Below are 22325 nucleotides of genomic sequence, written 5' to 3'. Positions count from 1 at the left end.
GAAATACCTGGTTGTTATTAAATAAAAAGTGAGGTGGTGATGATAGTTTTCCATAGTTCAGCACATTGTTTATTTCATGAATCACTGGTTTGGGGCTGGGAAGAGTAGGAGCGGGGCAGAAATGTTCATTTCAGGCCCTGATCCTGAAAACTTTTAAACCTTAGTCTTATTAACAGAAGGACTTGTATGTCTGAATTACACACGTGCAGAGCTATGTGTGAACTCAGAGCCTAAATATTTACTCAGTAAACTGTCTATCCGGCATAGAGCTTTGACTCAGTATAGCACAGTTACAACTGTAAACTGAGCTGAAAATTCATATAATCAAGAAAGATTCCTTAGCAGAGATTATTTTAATGAAGCAACAGGACAAAACTTCAAGACCTGACAGAAACAAGACATATATAACAAGAAGGCTTTGCCTTAGCATGAGTGAATGCATACTTGCAACTAAAGATCCTGGGCTGTGCCAAGGAAGACATACAGCTGCTTTTTTTTCTTCAATTGCTGCCCAACTTATTTGTTTATCCTACCAAGATTGAACACAACAAACTGAGTGACCACCAAGAAGCTCTGCTCCTTTAACAGCTCTGGCAATTGCTATCTCTAATGGAACTTTGAAAGCAGCGAATCAAAGAAAATCTTCACCCGTATCTGCTCTCATCAGTATCCTGAACAGACACTCTCCCCTTGTGTGTCCACAACATTTACTAAGACAAAAAGGAGGGAAAAGAGTGTGTGGAAAGATGTTAGTGAGATTGCTACAACATAATTTATAGGGAAGCCAAAGCAGCTTTAGTTTTTGAGCTGATTAGTTACTTACATCATGGTTTTGAGATGATTAATAGAGTTATATTATGCTCAGCCAGCCACTATTTGTGCAATGACAGATTAAATATTTAATTATTACCTATAAACCAGATTTGTTCTGAAGGTGCTGTTAGTATATTTATAAAAAATGTTTGATGTTAGTTTAGCTGAATAAAAATTGTAGCTAATTAGATTAACAATTTATCACATTTTTTACTAATTCAAGACATTCTTGGTAATTCTAGCAGACAAGGCAAAGATTGAATTGGTATGGAGAAAAGACATCCTGATCAAGCCCTTGAAGGATTCCCATCATATCAGGAATGGGACCTGTGCTGATGAGAAAACTGTCCTGCTAATGACCAGGCTGGTGTATGAGATGTGGAGGCTACCAGTGCAACATACCACTATCCAAATTTTCCAGTCTATCATGACATAAAGAAACATTGCAGAGTGAAGGTGTGGAGTTCAACTCTGTTCACTTATTCCTCAGAACAATGTGAGGTTATATTGGTTTTATTTTCCCCAATCTGTTTGACATAAAGCAGTGTTCATCTTTTAGTAAAATACCCCAAAAGTTAGGTGTTCCATGAGGGGAGAGACAGGGAAAAATCACTTTTACGTTCTGCACAAGACATTGGAAGAGCTATTGATTGCAAGTGAGCAGTACCTAGACACCTCACATGATATTATTTCAGGGTATTTCAAATACCTATTTTAAAAGCATATTTTCTTATAATTACAGTGATAAATATTTCCTTGTCAAAAGAGACAGAAAAAATGGATTATAAGGAATACGTTTAATTTTCTGCTTTTAATTTTTGCTTTTGCAATTTTTAATGCTTTCCTTTGGCTCTCTTCTGCCTCTAAAGATGGAAAAAAATGGAAATCAAAATTCCTCAAAAGCTCTAAAAGTTACTGTTACATTTCATGAGAAACCAAATATGTTATTTTTTATAGATTTATGAAAAACTTTCTCTTAGTCATGTCAGATTACAGGATAAGTCCAAGCACATCTACACCCTGAAGGCAGAATGAGAACTCATGAGCACTAATGCAAATGCAGAATATGTCCAACTGATTTCTGCAGAGGGTTTTATTTTTAAAGTACATAAAAATATATTGCAAAATAGTTAAAACACTATGAAATGTCCTTTCCTATGTTATTAAAAGGTGCCTCTATAGCATCATCTAGCTATTTTTAGGGAGAAATATCGTTCATTATTACTTGACTTGTGACTTGGAGTCACTTCTAAATACAACTGTCATTTCAGCCTAGCTGAAACTAGTATTCACAATTAGGCACAGGTTAGCTATAGATTTAATGACCAATTCCTTCAATATCATAGACTGCAAGATTTGATGAGGAGTACAAGTTGCATTAAAAATAAAGGATAATTCCATTCAGCATTATTTCCCATTTAAAAAGGAAAAAAGGAATCTGACAATCAAAGTAAGCCTGTTATATTTCCCTTGCTCTAATAAATGAAACTATTCTGATACAAAAAGATGAATTAATAACTCTTGTGTATCAGCATCAGAGACTATGGAAAAAAATAACCCTTTTCCATTTGGATTGTGCTGATAACATTTATTTTTCTCTTTCCATCTGGAAACCCTGTGGGTATCATGAGAATTGTAGCGAAGCTGATTGGGGTCATGTGTGAGGGCACTGGGATCAGAGCCAATGTCACGTCCAGCCTCCTGCAGCTTCAACAGCTCCCAGAGAGAGTGTAAGTACAAATCTGTGGCATATTGGGAAATGAGGGTGGTAACAACTGAGGTCAGTGGCCAGAGTGTTTCAAATAGTCTTGGGAGCAGTGATCAGTTCTTAACCTGCAGCAGATCTATTGAATGGAGTTTCAATAAGGAATGGTGTTGTATCCTGCAGGAATGATGTTCTAATCCTGTTGCTTTATGAAATTTGGGTACTATCATGGAGATACATGAAGCTTACAAATTGCATGTAGAGAGTCTTCTGTCTCCACCTGGCACAGAAGTTAGAACAGCAGATCTCATGCTTCTCATTTATTTACTTGTTTAATAGCATTACTGAGAAGAAAATCAGAAGACAATGAAATCAGTATTTTAACTATAGCAAGACTGAGTTTTCCAGTTCCTCAAAGAAAGGCAAAAGTGACAAAATTCTATAGCAGCAGGAGAAACTGTGGGCTTCCACAAACTGCTCATGCAATATCTTCCTGAGACTGAAAATGATGTGGAAATGTGGTCTATGCTGTATTTCGTATAATAAAATATGAGCTGATTTGTCTCATACGAAATTGGAACTGTGAATTGCAACTGTGGAGTATCATCTCAATTTAGCAAAAATAGTGAACCACAGAGTTTAAATGTGCTGCTCAAGGTCACACAAAAAACTGGTGAGAGCTGAGACCCTCAGTCCCAGCCTCTGCTCTAGCTATGCACTGCTGCCCTGTTACCAAAGCTAGAACATGAACACTGCCTGTGGAGATAGCCATATTCATTGCCTTCAGACTGCAAAACATCTCTACTGAATTTAGCAGAGAACTTTGAGAAGTGTCCTTTCCTATAAAAGCATCCAGAAACACCATAAAAAACCTATGAGGAGAAAATAGTGTTGAGCAGCAGATGCCTTCTAAGGCTGCCCCAAGAGCCTGCTGACTGCTTCGCCACACTTCAGTGCTTTGAACACAGTGCACTAACTGCCCTGAGCTATGGGCCACCAAACCACTTGGTGACATACTGAAGACAAGACATGTCTGAAAGCCCCTCTCTCTCATGAACCCAACATTATGATTAGAGTGGAATATAATTTCTGCAATGACAGCTGCCAGAATACATTGTGCTTTTGACTCTGTTTTATACCTCAGTCCAGTAGCTGGAGCATTTACCCATTAAGTGGCAAAATCTGATCCTTCCCCACCTCAGCCTGAGGTGGTTCAGTGTCCCTTGGAGGAAGGCTGGCTACCGGAAAGCAGGAGCTCGGTGGGCAGAGGTGCCACATTCCAGAGTGCTCTCTGGATTCTAGTTCTAGTTCTGCTGCAGGAACCAATTCTGCTTTTTCTTTTTTCACTGGGAGTCAGTAGATAAAGTGCCTAGATAGCAGGACTAGACCATGCAAATCCAAAGCTCCCTGACCCCCAACACAGTTTGCATCAGTGAGCTTGGATCATTCTCCTTCTTGCTCACACCTTATAAATCATGTGACAGGACAAAAGAAACTGAAGCCCTGCATTCATTTCTGCCCTCTGAGTACAGCTACCAACATGTGCTCCTCAAGGAATTTGAGCCTATGGATGCCAGGTCCATGAATCCTACCAAGCCAAGGTATGAGATACAGATCAGTCAAGATGGTAGCTGTTGTAGGCATGTGAAATTGTCCTATGTTGCATTAGCAGCAATTAAATATACCATTAAATACACTCAACTTCTCAATACTATCAGCTACAGAAAACCACAGATTCTTTAACTGGGGTGGAAATGAATGGGGGCATCACCCTCCAGAAGGAGGCATTTTTCTAATGAAAATAATTTGATAACTTCAATTGACTTTACAACTTTTTGTGTGGACAAAAGCAAATTCTCTGGGCTAAGGAGTCTGACTGACGGGTATAATCTCCAAGGAGGGCATATTCCAATTTCATCTTGCCACTATGCAAAGAACAACCCAAGATTCAACTATTCATTTTTCTGAAGAGGTGAATGTTTTCATCAGATACATGTGGGCACGGGATGCATTTAGGTCACCTGCTCTGCCTCAGACCCAACCCTGAAATTAGTCAGTGTTCTTAACGTGCTCCTTCAAAAAAATCTGTTATGTGATTGTCACTTTACAGTTTCATACATACGTCTATAAATGTGTATATACATATGTCTACATACATGTACATATGTATATATGTACATACATCTATGTGTCTATATATGTATGTGGGAGAAGGGAACAGAAATCCTCATGTGTGCTTTAGTTCACCACCTATGCTTCTCACCTCCCTGCAAATACAAGTTGCTGAAGGGGCAGATCTTAGATCTCCTCCCCGATCAGCAGCAATACTGCACTGTTACGCCTCAGTGCTTCAAGAGCAGATGAATATGTCTTCTAGTGAGAAGCCCGGTGCCCTATTATTCAAAGCCGGAGTGTTGTTAATCACATGCTCTCAGCTTGTAAACAACAGTAAAATCAGTAGCCAGCCCTGAGAAAAAGATTCACTCATGCTAGTCTATTAAAGTATTTCTGGACTTTAAATTGTGTTTAGACTGCAAAACCACACATACATTTCATAAGTTGAAAAATTCCTTACAGTGTTCCAAGATTTCTTTTTAATAAATGTAGTTTGTTGCCTGATTCCTAGCATGTAAAAGCAGATTCTAATAGGAGTATCACAGACTTGAAAGTGAGCGTGGATACCTGTACATGAATAGGTATCAGAGCAGTACTATAGTAGGAACTAGTAGTAGGAAATGTGGTCGGCACAAGTTGGTTGGACTAGATGATCTTCAAGGTCCTTTCCAACCTAGTTGATTCTGTGATTCTGAAATGCGGTGAGCTCCAAAAATTTAGACGTCCTGTAAACTAGAGCAGAAATTCTGCTGCCAGATTTTACTAATTTTAGAACCAAGAAAGAATATTTGAACAAAATATTGTTGACTAATTTGTTAAAAGTTGCTCCAGTTCTTCCAGTTTAAGTGGATAAATAAACAGTGATAATACAATTTATCACATATATTTCACCTAACAGCAAGCTTTTGACTTCAACTGGTTTTTTTGCTCTATTTATGAAATGCATCTCATAGTTATAAGAGATTCTACTGCAGATTATGGGAAATGCCTGATTTGTTCTTCCTGGGAAGCAACAGTAGCTTCAATGCTACCGCTGATGAAAAAATTTGCATTTTTACAGCTTGTCATATAACCACGAAGAAGAGACAGATGCCTCTGAGGGGAGGAGGCCCAAGTCAGCTTGCATTTCAATGAAACTTCCCAGTGACACTGTTTTAGCTTTCTGCTATTAGAACCAATATAATGAATCCAGTCAGGCACTGCTGCCCACAGCACTGAGAGGTACACTGGGGCAACGCGGGGCTGGCAGACACCTGCTGCTGTAGGTGAGTTCTGCAGCACTCACTGGAGCCCAGCTACAAGAGGCATGCACTGGTTTTCCTGCACTGGCCAAGCACACTCAGGACAGCCAGACTCTTGGGTACCAGTTGCAGTGAAGGAAAGTCAGTACCCATACTGTTTTAAATTGTCTATTTCCACACAAGAAGCCCAAAACCTCCATTTATATCCAGGAGCTACAGATATCCTATGCTATCACTGGGTTCTTTTGTACCTTTAAGCTGCCCTTTTCTATCCCAAGTGTTTTCCCCCCCCCTCAGTTCTTTCCCACCTCCTGCTCTCTCTCCCCCAGTTAATATGTTGCACCTTACTTCATGTTGTGACACCATTAGTGGAACCTAATCTCCTCTCTAAAGTAGACTATTAGTGTTGGTTGGGGACACTTATGAGGTCATACACTCACACAGCACTTATCTGAAGTAAATGCCTTGTAGCTAATCAGGAAAAGGTAACACGCCATCACCCTGCCCACAGCTTCCCAGCACAAAAATTCCACTCATTTACAGTGAGAGAAACCTCAAGCAGCCCAAGATTTGTTTTTTTTTTTTTTACTTTTACGTGACAGAAGCTGTAGCCCTGAAGTGACTAGGATGGAATGAGAAGGGAATAAACAATTAGACAGGGCTGCTGGAACAAATCCTCCTGTTTCATTTTTCTTCTTCACTTGTCTCAGCGGGAGTAGTTTTACCTCCTATTGACACCCATTGTGCTCTTGGCTGCTCACTATGATGCAGCTGTTTTCTTAATGCCTATCAACCCTCTGCCTTTTTACAATACAAAGGTGACTTGTTAATACAAATGTTGTTGAAACCTTAACAACAATGAGCCCCAGTTGTGATCAATGATATTGCACCTTGGCAGGGAATGTATCAATGCTTATGGATTCATTTAAGTCATCCACACAAGGCTGCTGATTTTTTATTTTAAAAATCTACACATAAGAAATATGCCTGCTCTATTAGACTGATGTTTCTAACTCTACTGGGTGCAGTAATACAGTATTATAGTTCTACTGTTTGCCTGTGATACCTACTTAGTCTCATATCTTCCATCTTCTATCTGCTCCAGAGACTACATTCAAACAGAAACTCAGTCCTCCAATGAAATCCTCAAATCCCAGTTTTGCTCAGTCCTCTTAAAAAGGTACTTTGATGCACCTGTTCTTCTCCAAAGGTACTTTCAAGGTAGAACAAACAGCCACATGATTCTCAATACCCTTTCTGTTTCATTATCAAAATCTCAGCCCAAACCAAACACTATTACCACCTAAACACCAGCTGAATTGTCTCTGGACTTACTAAGCAGTGTGATAATGTTATTCCAGAAAGGAAATCCAGCAAAGCTGTATGTATGAATGGTCACACCTCAAAATGCCATTGTGTTCAAAAGTAAATATACAATTTTTAGATGTCAGACTGGTTCTTCTTTCCCTTATGGCATCATTACACAGGTGTTGGACCAGTCACATCAACAGATGTATGCTAGTGCAAAGTGATATTAGATTAAAGTATCAGGAATAATGAAATTTAATAAAGATACCCATTCATGTAACTGATATTAGTGTGCATAATCCATAGAGAAACAACATTTTCAGATGGGAAATAAGCATGAGCAAGCTTTGTTCCTCAAATATTCTCAGTTCTTGATCAGGGTATTCCAAGTCATTTCCTACTTAATCCACTCAACCAGAGACATGATCATTGGACTATGCAGGGATCAGTTTGCCCTAGAGACTAAGAGCTTTTGGTGTTCAAAACATAAAAGCTGAATCATTCAGAAAGTGAGCTACACTGCTATTGTAATTCTAAGTAGAAGAACTATTTAACAGCTGCTTTATGCTTTGAAAACTGTTTCCAGTGTTCCAGTGTCATATATTCCTCCACTCCAGATCATTACATTCTTGCATGAGACTAATCAACATTACAAATTGAAATTAATCTAGCAAACACACTGTTTCTCATGATAAAATTATTAGGTTCTATTACACTGTTTTAAAAATCCACACAGGGATTAGTTGGAATTTTGACAAGTGACAACCGCAAAAGCAGGAATAGCTTCTACTGCCTGATTTAGGAGTCTTCAGATTTTGTACCTCTGTATTGTGAACAATAGAATCTTTTTTGGACCTTTGGTTTGTGCTAGGACTCTGAGTCACCGAATATTTTATGGTGTTCAATGAACTACAGTATGAGTCATTCATCAGCTTTCAAGTATTTTTGGAATTGTGTTATTTTGCTTAAAATTGCAGAAAAATCGACTAGCAGAAGTGATAAAAAATGCAGCATTGTAGATTTAATAAGATCATGTGATGGAATCAGAGCATATACACATCAGCATAAAAAATTAATTTAAGCAAAAATTAGGTCTACAAAGGAAATGAGGGATTCAACAATGAATTGTTAGAGAGTTATTGTATTCTGAACAGGACCCATTTTACTGGAGCTAGCTATGGTTGCCAAAAAGTTCTTGCCTCAGATGCTGTCCGTGCTTACAATACTTATTTCCATACTCTGCTGCAGTTTACCATTTCTACAGCATTCTGCAGACATGCAAGACTCTTACACGCACTAACTGATTAAGAGCTTGATTGCAGGTCATCAGATACCATACAGCGTGCATGATCAAAAGCTAATTTTGGTTGGTGAAGTCAGTGAAGAAAAGAAATTCCATTGAAAAGAGTCAGTCCTAGTACAGTCTAGGACACAGAGAACTATTCCTAGTGCTAAAGAGTGATTATAACTAGATTTACACTGGGTCTTTTTTTTGGTTTGTTGGGTGGTTTTTTGTTTTTGTTTTTTTAATAGTATCTAAAGCCACTATATATCATAAGCAACGGCTTCAGCATAAGGACCTGAATCAACAACGTCACTAGAAGACAGGAAAAATAAACCAATCTTTACACAAGGCACATGAAGAGCAGTGGCAGAGCTCAGAGCTCACAGCCTTGTGTTTATGATGACCATCCAACACTGCTTTTCACACAGGTTCAAACTAAATGACATTTAGTCATGGTTCTCTTGAGCAGAAATCAGTTTTGGCTTTCTAGCAAAGCTGAACTAAAGCCATTTGGATTAGAGAAATAATGGGAAGAACTGTGTCAAAACCTGGAACTTTTTCCTCTATTGAGAGCCAAAGTTCTTGTGTCACAAGATTTTGCCTGAAAGAGAAAGTTTTCTTAGATGCATGACTGTGTTGACACTCTTATTCTTGCTTGAGAGTGGCTTTTCATGGTTTTTTTGAAACTCCTTTCTAAGCAGTATAAACTAAGTCAAATAAGAATGGGCTCACGGGGCTTCTTTGGATGGAACTAACAAATTTACACTTTAGTGAATTCTGAACAAGCCTTCCCTGAATACACAAGATCTTAGCCAGTTAGAAGTTCACCATTTCTCAAATTAAAGCTTGGCCATTTGGATATCAAATGGATGGGCATCCCTGTGATGGGAGCAAGAGATAACTATCAATCTGGTTCCAAATGTCCTTCATTGTTACCATATTTCTAAGTGATTAGGGGATGAAGGATCTTTATTTTCTAGCGTGATACTATGAAAAAGACAGTAACTCACATCCAGCCGGTCCCAAATGATTTTATACCCTTTCCTACTGCATATCCCCAGATCTGCTGCTGCTGAAGAGTGTCATACAAGTGTTGGACCTCTCTTTCCATACAGTTAGTAGTCTGCTGCATACAGACTAAAGCAGTGGAGAGTTCAGAGCTCGTAAGACTGGCCATTCAGCTGTCAGTGCACAATTCTAAGAAGGCAGGCATCTTTTATAAAATACTATGATTGGTCAAAGGAATGTTTTATATTGAATGTTTAGAATAGGTCCTCCATTCAAATGAGAGGAAGAGGGCTAGGGATAAGTTCTCAACTGTCAACAGAAGGTGCTCAATGCATTGAACCATTCAAAGTAGAATGTCTCCACATCATCATTGCTCTGATATGGTGGTATACCACAGAGTGTAAATGAGGTGTATTTGTAAGTAAATGGTAATGTGGCAATCACTATACAAACTATTCCTTTTTTCATGAAAAATATTCTAAGAACTCTAATTGTCTTGACACAGAAAAATTATCTTGGGGAAAAAAGTCTCCCCACACAGCTTCAGCATTATTGCATTTAACTGATGAAAAAAACTGAGGGAAAGGGTTTGTCTGTCACTAGAAAATCTACAAGAGTTAGATTGTTGCTTGGACTTCAAACTCCTTCCTGTCATGCATGAATGACAGGTGCCAGTTGCGGTAGTTTTCTATACTCCTTTCTGGAAAATTTGAATTGTGCTACTCTGAAGAAAGAGCTGGCTGCCCACCCACATTCACAGCTACAGTAAGTAGGACTTCTACAAACTTCCTTACCACAGTTCTTGTTTGGAGGTAAATTCTCCCATTTCAAGTTTTATAAAAATGGCTGCTTAAAAATCAAGAAGCTAACAATAAGGGTGTGTGTGTGTGTGTACTGTTTCTCATGCTACCCTATCAAAGGGCAGCATGAGTTAAATAGTTTTTCATCAAAAGGTAAAAATAAATAGGTACTGTGTATCATTTAAAGACAAAGGATAAATCTTTTGCTAACATTTTGGAAGAAAGGTTGCCTATATTCTTGCTGACATTTTTTCTCCGAGTAGATCTAACAAAACATCTTCTATATTGTAACACTGTCTCAGTCAGTCTGGTACATCATGTAATCACATCATTCAGGCTTGTTTCAGGTATAGGTTACTTTTCCATTAATTATATTCCAAGCACATGTATACATATCAGAGCTGTTGGGATGTCTATTTCTATTAGTTTAACAAGCCCTGGTATTAATGAGATTGCTCTATAATTGAACCTTTTCATGGGTCCCTTGGTGATGAAATTATGCTAATCTGAATCTGCAACCACAAGGCATCCATCATACTTGATCAAATAGTAAACATCAACAGTGATATGCTAGGAGTGTAAATGTGCCGTTAATTATTACATAAATGAGCAAGCCCCATTATTTCATCTTTATATTTGTGCAACTTAATAAAATGGGTAAAGACAGAATGTATCAGACTTCCACTATGTGGCAGCATGGTCCACTTAACAAGAGCATGAGCTTGTAAATATTGTGGTATCTCCAGGCCTGATACACTCTGTGTGTATAAGAGAGGAAAGAAGGTGGATATATTTCATCTGCTCTGAGTCACTGTTGTGGGAAACAATGATACTGATCAGTTACATACTTTTAAAAGAGAAAAAGCATCCAATTTCCCAACTGCTGTATTCGTTCTCTTCTAAAGCATGTGTGGTTTGTGGATCACCAAGGGTTTTAAGTGAGGGACATATATCTCAGAATGTCTGTTGTGGGGTGATTTATATCAACTTCAGAAAATGTTTGTAAGCTTAAGCACATAAGATTTGATGTACCTACATTTGCAAAAACAGAGGGATTTGCAGAATGACTGTGTTCCTGTAGGCATCACTCCCCACCTGTGGTCACACCACACTAAAGAAAAGTAGTAAAAATATTAGGCCTCTTTTAATTAATAATATGAGGAGGAACAGAATCGTCACAGTGCAGACATAAAAATTAATATGCTTTTTTCCCCACATTTTTCATTAAGTGCACTGTACCTTATAACCATCTGAGCAAGTACTAAATTTCCATGCAAGTTGCTATTTTTGCTTTAACATATACAGAGGTGAACAGAAAATTAAAGAATTTTATTTTGTTTGGTAGCATTTTAGTTTGACAAATCACAACTCCAGTATTCATCTAGTGACCAGAGTATTCTTTCACAATTATTCTGCTGAAGGAAAAATATCTCATCAAAGATCTTATGAATATTGTGAGCAAGATATGTACTTCACTGATGTGAAATACATCGGAGCCAGATGTCAGGGACCAATATCTAAAAAACAAGATCATATTCCCTTTTTGAATGTACTTCACTAATTTGTATATAATGGAGTATGGTATGGTAATGATATTAATTCTACTTTTTAACCCAGTTTGACTCATGCCTTGCCTCTGCCTTTTTAATATTTAACAGAACTTTTTAACCGTATTTGTGGAAAAAGACGTTATGTAAGCCATCAAGCTACACATTCAATTAATACAAAAATATAGGGATAAATAGTCTGCCTTTTCACTATCCATTCCATGGAAAGACCATATAAATCAGTGAAGGAGTATTCAATAATTTCCAGATATATTCAAAATAACTTCCCCGGATTGATGCAGCCCTGGGGCAATGCAACATATAGGACAACAAGTTGTTCACTCCAAGCTGATTCTACTGCCACTAAAATCAAGATAAAGGTCCTTGTGACAGGGCCTGTTCCAGTATTTATGTTACCTCTATAAGCAAGTGAGCTACAAAACCTTAGGTTGATTTAACAAATGATCACAACAAAAATGTTCTAAGGACAGTTTAGTAGATTTCTAAAAACATTCTCACTGGGTTTCTACTCTTAACATATTTATGTAAAAACATTCCCATTTTAAAACTGAAGTCTCGACTCCTTTATTTAGACAATGACATAGAAACAGGATGAAAGAGAGAACGCTGCCCCTCTGAGCTCCCAGGCTTATCATGTATTTATTCACATCCTGTTAATGACATTTTGCATTCCTGAGATAGTTTGCTCCAACTTTCCTTTATTAAAATTGACTTATTTTGAAATATATACCAATCATGGTCAGAGTTTCATAACAGAAACAGCATATCAAAAAGCACAAAAACATATTCAATCTTGCAATTTCTTCCCTTTTCAACATTTGTCAGTGGAAGCACACGGGACTGCTTGTGTAGGACTCGGCTCTAGAGAGTGCCATGTTCTGTTGCTGCTTACTTAAGGTAAGCAGCACAATATTTAACAAATAAAGCTACCAGAACGTGGCTGAAGATCAGGAAGAAGCATGCTTTCTGCACACAGCAATGTATAGCAGGGATTTACCCAGACCCTTTTTCTATTAAGAATTACCACTGAATGTAGTCACAAAACCCCCACCTTTCCTGGTTGTGAAAGGAGTGAAAACTGTCTCTCTCACGGGTCTCACCAACACCTTACAAGTCAGATGTCGGACCTAATTCTGACCTTATTTACACTCTCATCACTGCTCATTTCAGCAGCCTGACTTACTCCAGTTTCAAGCAAGACTAGTCTCAGGCACTTTATTTTTAAGAGATTGTTTCCATCCTTCCTTTTTCTTGTTTTTGACAGCATTGCCTAATGCTGTGGTTTCCCTCAGAAGTGTTTTTGTAACTGGTTCCTGCTGAATCGGCAGCCTCTCATACTGATTGTAGCCACACCAGCTAGATCAGGTTCATTCTGTTCATTGCAATCACCTATGACTCTTAAACCATACGGAGAAACCCTGTGATTCACAAAAATAAGAGATCAAAATGTCAAGGGATCTTGAAAATTAGGGGGAGTTGAAAGAGGAGGGTATCCACACTCAGAAAACCCCCCAACAGTAAATAAAAAATAAAACCAGCTCAGGTTTGTGTGAGTGTATGGATTTGACCATACAAAGGCTTTAAAATCCCTTTGTAGGAGTGCTGACTGAGGGATGCTGGCATCTGCAATGGCAGGCACTGTTCCTAGATACTTCCAGGTGCCTCCCTGAGTCTGTATAGGCTTATATTGAAATCTGGGCCTTCACAAAGACTGTCCCTTCCCTCTAGTAAGGTAATGGCACAATTACCCTGGCGAAAACGGTACCGAGGCACTTTGAAAATTTGTCCTGCAAGCACGACTCTCCACTGAACAAGGCTTTGCTTTCAGATCCCTTCTCTTTTTGAGCACAAATGCATAGTCTTAAACTTGCAGCCTTCATGAAACATTGCGATCACCTGCACAACACAGGCCAGATGCTGTATGAGAATGTCCTTAGCTTGGGTTGAACGAGGACATTTTAAAATATTCACATTCTGCTCTCAGTGTTTTCAGTGTTAAATGGCCCCTGTAATCAGTTCTCATTGTCTCCCTTTTGGAAACCTGCATTTTGTATCACCTGAGCTTGTCTAATTCAGATTCCAGTTACTGAATTTAATTTTTATTTATTTCTAGATTGAAGATTCTTTTACCAATGCAGATACATAAAATAATCCTCTAGATTTCTGTTAGGTAAACTATAGTAACAATAATTTATCATAAGAATCATATGATACAAAAGCATGGAGGAGCTTTCCCCAAAGACAGAAGTCTACTGAACATTTGTACCATTTTTTATAATTATACCTAATTTTATTATATCCAGATAGCACAGTAAAACCATGCACTGAGGTTCTTTTTTTCTTGGCATTTTAAAAATAAAAACCTCAAACTGTTCTTACAGTTCCTAGTTTATAGTCATCAACAGAAATCTATCCTTTCTTCAGTTTTATTTCTGTATACAATGCCTTTGTTACATATCTCTACATATCTTTCAGTAATTATTTTCACTTTCTCTCCAAACAACAGCAACAAACCACACCTAAAATCCTACTGCTTCCTTGCCCTGCCCGTGATTTCTTAATATTTAACAAAAGAATTCAAGCAGTCTCAAACTATGAATGTTTCTATTAAAAACAGAAAACCTTTACCTAATTTGCATCTTTATTATTAGCATTACTATTATTATTTATGGGCACCATGTAAGTTTCTAATCTTGATAATATATTTATTTTGGCTACATATTCTAACCAGGTGCTTGATTAACTGCTTGGTTCTGTTTATAAAAGTCACCTATCACAAGATTTGTCTGCAATAACACTGATCATTTTCTATGAGACCATACATTTTCAAACCATGAATGACACTGAAACAAGTAAACCCACTAAAGTAGAAGTAGACAGCAATCCTCTTCCTTTTCATCCATTCAGACTTTCCTAAATCAGCTACTATATACTATTCTAATTTCCCAGTCATGTAAGTCTTCCCACTAGGGTTCAGTACCAACTTTGGCAAAATTTATTATTAGCAACTAATTGCAATCCTTAATTGTTTATTAGAAATTCAGAATTATTTCTTATCTGTGTATTCAATATTGCATAATAATGGATATATGATACTTAATCACTTTCCCTACTGACAAGTATATTCATTTGAATGTAAACAAAGAATGATCATATAACATGATATTGCTTGTTTCAAGTGTATTTCTATCTAAATCATTTCCCTTGTGTCAATGATATCCCTCTATACTTTTAAAGTCAATATAGTCCTGATCCCTTCTTGACTGGGAATTCCCAAACCAAGCAAACAAATAAATAACCCCAAAATACAACCAAGAAAGGCCAGCACTGAGGTTGAAAGCCAACTTAAAAAAATCTGCACTAATTACTTAACCTAAGTTCTTACCATTCAGAAACTCATTCTGACGCTTCATGGCCAAAATTCAGATCTCTTTTAGTATTCTGTTTCTACATAATTTGTCTCATAGAACTCAAGATGAACGCCAAAACAATTGTATGCAGATTTGAAGCTTTTTATCCAAAACAATTAACATCATTTTTCCAAACAATCACAGAGTCATAGGAGTGTTAGTTGAGAAGAAACCCTGGGGGTCAGTTAGTCCAACCTTCCACTCAGGCAAGGACTGCTGTTAGCACTAGAACAACCGTGTCTTTCTATAGCTGACTCTTGAAAACCTGCACAGATTCCACAACACGTCTGGGTAACCTGTTGCAGTTGTGTAGCCATATTCAGAACATCATTGTCCACGATAAAATAACTAAGGATTCAGAACAACATATTTCAAAGATCCATAAATGTCAGAGATTTTCAAGTGGTCTTGAAAGCCAAATATCCACCTTCTTTAGATATGGATGGGTAAATCTGATGGTTACAGCTATCACAAAAATTTGGTCCATGTCAGCCTACAATATTAATTTCTCTCACTGTCCATATAACCTTTTCAGATAACTTCAGATGCATGTAACTTCCAATTCATCAGCTAGGAGGAAAAAAGAAGGTATTGCTGATGCCACAAGAACAAAGGTATCAGTGCACAGCATTGCGCTGCACAGTAATAAGCTGAACTTTCAAGGAATTTGAAGTCCATTGGTTAACTATTCCAAAACTCCTGAAGCAGATTTACTTTCGCACCCTTCCTAATATCCTGTGCCTGTCAATACCTGTCACCCATCTTTTTCTGGATGAATATGTCTCAATCAGTACAACGGAGACAAATTAAATGCCTGTGGATATACACATGCATTAAATAGGTATGCATGCTCAGAATCACTAAGGGATGAGAGAATTGGCCAATCAGGATGAAGCACAGAAATAGAAATCTTACATGAAGGGTTGATGTCATTGTTACAGTGATATTCCAGGGGGAGAGGTTCTAAAATTCTACCTGAACACTTTAGAAGGCAGTCTCTCAGAGAGCATATGTATGTGTGTATGCATGTATGTGTTTGTATGTGCTCATATGGCCCTTTGTCTCCATTGTAGCTACAGAAATAAAGTAATTTTCTTTTAGCTCAGCCATACTAACCTTGCTGTCACTGCAGTAGGATTCCTATCAGGAATTAAACAATGTAGTTTTAAGTTAGATCTGGTATCATTACTGTAGATGACAGTAGTTATAGTGAAAACACAGACTGAAATAACTTCCCAGCAGGTATGTACTCAACACTGCCCACAGACTGACCAACTGCAACCTTTTTGGCACCTCTCTTTGAAATGGTAAGGAAGGATAGGTTATTATCCCCAGATAAGCGTAGTGTAGACATCACAGCCTAGAATTAATGGTCACAAGCGAGAATTAAATTAGTAGCAGTCTAACTTTTATGACACAGAGGTCAATACTGTGTCAGGCAACTAAGGAAACCATGGGCCTAAACTCGTTTTGCATAGAGCAGTGGAAAAGTACAGCTTCCCTCTACTGAGCAGGAGCTACCTGAAGATGATAGACAAGGCACAAAACACAGTACAGCAATCAAAGATGGCCAGTCGAAATGCTGGCACTTGGAAAAGGTCACCACAGCACCCGCAGAACATGGAAGCTGTTAAATTCAGGCAGTCTCCAAAGAGAGGTTTTCAAGTTCAAAACCTCAAACTTAGTTATATGAAGTCAGTGGAAATCCATGGCAGAAAGGTAGAGTGAGCTGAAAGGAGCACAGGGGCTTTGTGGAAAGAGGAAGAAGTGGCTTGGAATTGGACATGGCTGTGTGAAATCAGCTTAGTGTGTGGGAAGTATCAGGTCGCTTTGGAGTGGGACTGGAATAAGAAGTGAGGATTGAAGAACTCCAAGAGAGACTGAGGTTGCCATAGGCCAGCCTCCTGACCTAGCAGAACACCCTAAATAGATTTCAGACTGGAAATATGTTCAGGACTGGTACGAATACACCTACCCCACTTCCCACATTAGATCATCTACTTAATGTCCCGTTCAGCATAACTTCTACTAAGCAGTAGAGTCTGCAGTTTTCAAATATACAAGTACAGGTTTTACTACACTAACTGTTTCCAGTTACATTTAGACTATCTGGCGAAAAGGTGCCACTGAACTATTTGTTATGGGTATTCAAATTCACTTACGGCTCTTTTTAAAGAACCTGCTCCCTTCTCCAAAACCTTTGGTGGAAAAAAAATCCTGATCTGTGCCACTCCTAACCTGTTAGATGTTCAGAACCGAACCTGTTCCTTATGTTTATTCCTTGACCACTCCACTCATTTTGCCTTCCTGGGTTCATCCAAGGTTTTGAAACTTCAAATGCAATCATTTAATGAGACTTCTTATACAGTAAAATGCTCCATGGTCATAAGTTGAATAAGGCCAGTGCCAGCTATTGCCCTGCAAAAAGATGTATGTGCAGATGGGGTCACATGCCAGGGAAAATGGTTAACGTTGAGAAGGTATCAGCTAATTCTTGGCTCTGTCCTTTGGAAGAAAATAGGTTTAGTAAATGCATCATCATGTAGTTTTAGAAATTACTTCACTCCATACTTCCTTCACCTCGTAAGTCAGTGTTCCCACCTTTCCTGGCTCAAAAGATTGCAGACTTTCTTAATTTTACACAAGGAAGAGTACAGCTCACAAGGAAGAGTACAGCTTCACAGTAAAATCAGATTAAAATCTGCAAAACGCAGGAAACTTGTAACAGTTAATTTTAAGGTTATATCCCACTATCAAGTTACAGAATTATGATGATCATTAATGCAGCTATGGCTGCAAAACCCCAATGTGTTTACCACTGAAATAGCTCTGTGAAAAGGCATTATGCCTTCTTCAAGAAGTCATACAAAACCCCTGAAGTTCTACTGCAACAATTCTGTTTATTTTTACAAAACGTCCACTGTTTTATAACTTTTACCTGAGAGACCACAGAGATAATACTTTTTTTCAGGCTAAATGAATTAATCTTTGCTGGACAGATTTCATAGCTATACAGTGGATATAGATTATGTGTGAAGGGGGTGAACTGAAATCTAATTAAGATTTCATTTTAAGTCTAGCTGCTGCAATTATGACTTCTGAATAAAAGTGGTTGTTATTTAGCAGGGTAGCCTAAGCAATGCACATAATTATTATAATTATTATGTACCTAATGATATTTAATAGGAGTCAGCATTGTAAATAAATGCTGTAGACTGTTCAGCAGGGTGGCCTGCACTTTGTAGAAAACTAAATAACAAAGGTTAATAAATATGTTTGCAGATGATTGTTTTACAGGAACCCTGGGCAGCACTATCTGTTGGAGATTAGCTACATTAGGACTCAACAGACCAGAAAACATCCAGAATAATAGTCTTGGTACTAGCTTATAGATGCAGTGTAATAAAATAGCTAAACTAAATTCCTTCTTTCCCCAATACCCAATTCTCCTCAAGTATAAGCTATACTGTTATTTTTTTTTAAAAGATCACATAGTGGACAAAATTCAACTACTTTATTTATTGAATTCTATAAATCAAAGTACATAAAATCAACCACACAATCAGTTCTTCTGTTCCAAGCTCCTATTTAATTCTCAGAATTTAAGAATACAAAACGGATACTGCTGTTTGAAGTGTGGATTACAATAGCTGCAGATGCTGCCTAACCCCTATTTGCACTGTATTAGCAGAAGAATTGTATTTATGTAATGAAGACAACGTCCACTGCTGATATAGATGAGACATTATAGATTTAAAATTGCATGTGTTTGCAAAGAGCATTTCGGAACCTTCAATTTCCAAAGTCCATTGTGTTTTCAATTATCTTCCCACCCAGGCAAACTAGGGAGAGACTAATCAAGCATAATGTCCTCACATACTTCCCACTATGCCTTCCTTAGAGAGGTCAAAGGGCACTGTCAGATCACCATTGCAGCTTGCTCTGCCATGGGAAACACTGGTATGATTTACAGTTTATAGTCTCCATCACTAAATGTAGCCATTAGTAACAGTATGACTAGCTACAAAATAATTAAGCATTTTGTTTTCCCACATGGCTTTTGAGATAATTTTAGCATTTTAAAATTATTTTGGTAGCAGTCAGTTAGGTTCCAGAAAACAAAAGATACCAGCCTGTGGTAAATATTCCAGTAATGTATTTAAGGCTCATGCACTGATTTGAGTGTAAGTATTTGTTTTTGAATAACACACATAATAGAGGCTGCAAATGAGGGGAAAGGGTGTGTATCTCTAACATGTTAGTAGATGGCTTATTAACTGATTGCTGTCCTAAAATATAGGGGCATAATCCAGACAGCCACCTAACTGCCTCCTGAATTGGAGGTTTGTAGGTCATCACATAAAAGCTATCCCCAGGGGAACCTTCCATCAGAGATGAGAACTGGCCACTCACTCATCTCTGTGTTGAGACTGCTCATGTTAAACTATCATTGCTGTGAGAATGAGCACATTGTTACCCTTCTCTATCACATACAACAGGCACCGGCGTTATTAGGTCATCTGCGGAGGAGAAAATTTATCTAAGATTCTGCAAATTACTTCATTTTGTACACCCATAAGAATCAGACCTCTAGGACAGTTGAACAGAAGGATAAAGGTAAAAATCATTCCTATTGATATATGTGCCGTTTCCTCTGTTCACTGTTAGTGGAAGGCAGAGCAGCTTAGAAGTTCTATCCTACTGTATAGTTATCATATACAAGCCATACATGCATAACTGGAAACAGTACATTACAACATGTGCCTCAGAATACTGTCCTTTAAATATGTGAAGCATATACCAATACCAATAATGAAACATTGCCTTTAACCTAAGTTGGGTTTATCAGAAGCTACTAAAGGTGCAGCTGTCAGTGAAAGTAATTGGTCAGCTGAACATTATTTTACAATATTAAAAAAGGTAGCAATGCTTTTGGAACAAACAAGAGGGTTCCCTTCTGGTTCAGCTTTCAATACAGGAATAATGTGAAATTATGAAGTTGATTCAGCGCAGAAGAAGCATAATTTTTTAATCACAATATTTTTTAAGCCACAAATGGAATTCATTTTAACAATTCATGAATTAAAGATATGCTTTGAAATTGAGTCCAGCTTCCTAAAAGCATATATAATATATCTATACAGCAAACTTAGGCACTAATGTAAACCAAGTTCTATTTACATTTTGATTGCTACCTCATACCTATCAATTAATATACTGTACTCATAAAACACAACCTTCAACACCCAGCTGACGTGAAGAACTTCCATATACATTTCAGGCTTGGTCTCTACAGGCTACTTTGTTGGCAATGCTATGTGTGAAGTTAAGTACTGTACTTGTGTTTTTATCTATCTAAAATTTATTAATCTAATATTCTATCAACCAGTTTTTCTTGGGTGAATTCCATGACTTAAAAATTACAGCCTAACAGAGCATTAAAGAAACAAAAAGCAGTTTGTTGCATACACGTTACCAGAGTTCTAACAAATTGCATTTGAAGTCACAAACCCCATTTTTTCACTTATATCAGTAATAATTTCAATTCAGAAAACTAACAATTTTCCCATTTAAAAAAACAAAACAAAACAACAAAAAAGGCTCTCCTTAACTTTCCATTGGCTGTAACAGGAGTTTTTGGTATTGGTATGCACAGCCAGGAAGTTGAATCTACCTGTTAGACTCTGACAACAGGAATACATGGGAGGTCCATGGGCTTAAAGAGGGATCCTTTACTCAGTGACTAAAACAGTGTAAAGAAGAGGCCAAAATCCACTTCTTTTTACATACATATGATTTCAATAGTATTATGCAGGTGAACAAGGAAAGCTGAACAGGTGTAATGTGCTTGTTTACATATGACTAACCTGAAAAACAAGTCAAAATATGCCCAAAATTATAAATTTCAGTAGACAGATAGCAAGTTGAATATTCAGATGGAAAAACAGGATTCAAAGTATCACTAAAAATTGCAAATCTCATCCCTGTTTATAAATACAAAATACACATGCAAGCTATGAACGCTGTGGAACTAAACCCACTCCTCTCTCTGTCTCTCACCCACTTAAGTCGGCACTTTCAGTAATCTGGATCCAGTTTATTGATTACCCTAGCTGCTAGGAAGGAGGTTGTTGCTTATACTGAAAGAAACAATTCAGCATGTGGGGGACGGGCCTTTCAGAATAGGCTCGGTTCTTCAAACTTCTTTAAAGCAAGAAAGCAAGAAAGATTATTTATTTAAAGCAGGTTGAGTGTTTGTGTTTTGTTCTGTGTTCAAATCCCTTGATAGCCACCATGTGTCTTTCCCCTGAAGCTGGTGCTGTGAATACAAACGGTTTGTTAGTCATGGCTGCACTGGGCTATTTAAGCAGATCAGAGGCTACGCGGAGCAACATCAGCGTGAAGTGAGGAATAGAAACTGTTTTGCTTTGAGAAAGAATGATGCCGTAAGGAACTTAGCATGCTAAAACAGAGCTGGGGCATGCATGTAGGCAGTACAGCTGGCAGAGTTAGCTATCACTTGTATGCAAATAGGTTGATGAAAAGCTTTGTGCCATCGCATTGGGTCAATGCCCACCAGGGTGGATTTCATGGCACTGGCTACTGAGCTCTTGAAAGATCAGGTTGCAGCGTCTCAATTGAAAAGATCTCTTGCAGAGATCTTTGCTAGTTCATTTCAAAATCTGGTTCCAGTAGTATCAGTTATACTGGATGAGACTGCAAATTTGTTCTGGTAACTAGAGCTTGTTCGTATTTATTGCACCTCCCCACAAAAGCCTCCTCCTCCAGGAGGAAGTCTAGTGCACAGTATTGGAAGCTAAACTTGGGAGCTTTTGCCTCAAAGCTTTCTATACATTTGACAGTTTTCTGTGTAATTGGCACACCTATATATGTGCTACTCAGGCGAATAACCCTCCTAGCTCAGGTGCCTCAGGTATGCATTGCGTTGCTCAGGGTAAAGATCACCATTTAATTTAACATGCTAAAATTGAAATACTGCCATTATGCCTACAAAGAGGTGTTTCCATGAGAAGGAAGATTTGTCATTACATGAAGTGTCAAAATTTACAAC

The 22325-nt window shown here is 37.9% G+C and overlaps 1 long non-coding RNA gene across 1 annotated transcript in view; it reads right to left on the bottom strand.

Annotated features, from left to right (window-relative positions):
- Positions 1–22325, bottom strand: part of LOC141948957 (uncharacterized) — a 75325-nt gene that overhangs the window by 40127 nt on the left and 12873 nt on the right. The window lies entirely within an intron of this gene.

This window comes from Strix uralensis, chromosome 12 (genome assembly GCF_047716275.1).
Source record: "Strix uralensis isolate ZFMK-TIS-50842 chromosome 12, bStrUra1, whole genome shotgun sequence".
In the NCBI taxonomy this organism is placed as follows: Eukaryota; Metazoa; Chordata; class Aves; order Strigiformes; family Strigidae; genus Strix; species Strix uralensis.
Note: the sequence above shows the minus strand (reverse complement) of the source record. Positions and strands in the feature narration are given on the sequence as shown.